This window comes from Ascaphus truei (assembly GCF_040206685.1).
Source record: "Ascaphus truei isolate aAscTru1 chromosome 20 unlocalized genomic scaffold, aAscTru1.hap1 SUPER_20_unloc_3, whole genome shotgun sequence".
Classification (NCBI taxonomy): Eukaryota; Metazoa; Chordata; class Amphibia; order Anura; family Ascaphidae; genus Ascaphus; species Ascaphus truei.
The window spans coordinates 305,699-308,198 of record NW_027453859.1 but is presented as its reverse complement, the minus strand read 5'-3'; positions in this window follow the sequence as shown (position 1 = coordinate 308,198).

Below are 2,500 nucleotides of genomic sequence, written 5' to 3'. Positions count from 1 at the left end.
AGCTAGATCACAACCGGGGAATTACAGACCTGTAAGCCTGACTTCAATAGTGGGGAAACTACTTGAAGTTTTAATACGGGATAATATTCAGGAATATGCAATGGGAAACAAAATTATTAGTAATAGTCAGCATGGATTTATGAAGGATAGATCTTGCCAAACTAACCTTATTTGTTTCTTTGAGGAGGTAAGTAGGAATTTAGGACCAGGGTAATGCAGTTGATGTGGTCTACTTAGATTTTGCAAAGGCTTTTGGTTCGAGTACAAAATAAAGAAAATTGGACTCAGTAATAATATATTGCACCTGGATTGAAAACTGGTTAAAGGACAGACAACAGAGGGGTTGTCATAAATGGAACTTTTTCAGGTTGGGCTAAAGTCGTGAGTGGAGTACCTCAAGGATCGGTACTGGGACCCCTGCTTTTTAACTTGTTTATTAATGACCTTGAGGTTGGGATCGAGAGCAAAGTCTCCATCTTTGCTGATGATACTAAATTGTGTAAGGTAATAGAATCAGAGCAGGATGTAATTTCTCTTCAGAAGGACTTGGAGAGACTGGAAACGTGGGCAGGTAAATGGCAGATGAGGTTTAATACAGATAAATGTAAGGTTTTGCATTTGGGATGCAAGAATAAACTGTCGACTTACACATTAAATGGGGATAAATTTGGGGAATCCTTGATGGAGAAGGATTTAGGAGTGCTTGTAGACAGCAGGCTTAGCAATAGTGCCCAATGTCATGCAGTAGCTGTAAAGGCAAACAAGATATTATCTTGCATCAAACGGGCAATGGATGGAAGGGAAGTAAAAATAATTATGCCCCTTTACAAAGCATTAGTAAGACCACACCTTGAGTATGGAGTACAATTTTGGGCACCAATCCTAAGAAAAGACATTATGGAACTAGAGAGAGTGCAGAGAAGAGCCACCAAATTAATAAAGGGGATGGACATTCTAACTTATGAGGAGAGGATTTACATTAGAAAAGAGGCGGCTAAGAGGGGATATGATAACTATATACAAATATATTCGGGGACAATACGAGGAGCTTTCAAAAGAACTATTCATCCCACGGGCAGTACAAAGGACTCGGGGCCATCCCTTAAGGTTGGAGGAAAGGAGATTTCACCAGCAACAAAGGAAAGGGTCCTTTACAGTAAGGGCAGTTACAGTGTGGGATTCATTACCCATGGAGACTGTGATGGCAGATACAGTAGATTTGTTAAAAAAAAAAGTCTGGACAGAGAACTGGGGGAGGAAATTGATTGGGAAGTCTGGCGGGACATCTGGGAGGCGGGGGGCAGGGGGTCCTCCTACATTTTAATAAAGGAAAACTCCTATAAACTCATGTACAGATGGTACAAAACACCAACTAAATTACATCTACTAAATCCAAACATCTCCCCACTGTGCTGGAGAGGCTGCGGACAGAGAGGGTCCCTGGCCCACACCTGGCTGGACTGCCCAAAAATTCAACCCCCGTGGGAGAGTATATTATCTGTGACAGTGTGTCTGTTATCTGTGACAGTGTGTCTGTTATCTGTGACAGTGTGTCTGTTATCTGTGACAGTGTGTCTGTTATCTGTGACAGTGTGTCTGTTATTTGTGACAGCGTGTCTGTTATCTGTGACACTGTGTTATCTGTGACAGCGTGTATGTTATCTGTGACACTGTGTCTGTTATCTGTGACAGCGTGTCTATTGTCTGTGACAGCGTGTCTGTTATCTGTGACAGCGTGTCTGTTATCTGTGACAGCGTGTCTGTTATCTGTGACAGCGTGTCTGTTATCTGTGACAGCGTGTCTGTTATCTGTGACAGCGTGTCTATTATCTGTGACAGTGTGTCTGTTATCTGTGACAGCGTGTCTGTTATCTGTGACAGCGTGTCTGTTATCTGTGACAGTGTGTCTGTTATCTGTGACAGCGTGTCTGTTATCTGTGACAGCGTGTCTGTTATCTGTGACAGTGTGTCTGTTATCTGTGACAGCGTGTCTGTTATCTGTGACAGCGTGTCTGTTATCTGTGACACTGTGTCTGTTATTTGTGACACTGTGTCTGTTATCTGTGACACTGTGTCTGTTATCTGTGACACTGTGTCTGTTATCTGTGACACTGTGTCTGTTATCTGTGACACTGTGTCTGTTATCTGTGACACTGTGTCTGTTATCTGTGATAATGGATATTCCTGTGAAAATACAAATAAAGAGATCCAAAAAAAAAAAAGTTTGGACATCTTTTTAGATGGGAAAGGTATACAGGGATATACTAAATAAGTATACATGGGAAGGATGCTGATCCCGGGATTAATCCGATTGCCAATTCCTGGAGTCAGGAAGGAATTTATTTTTCCCTTATTGTATTGTATGTCTTTATTTATATAGCGCCATTAATGTACGTAGCGCTTCACAGCAGTAATACGCGTGGTAATCAAATAAATAACAGATAATATAAATAACAGGTCATGGGAATAAGTGCTTTAGACATAAAAGTAACATTAAGGA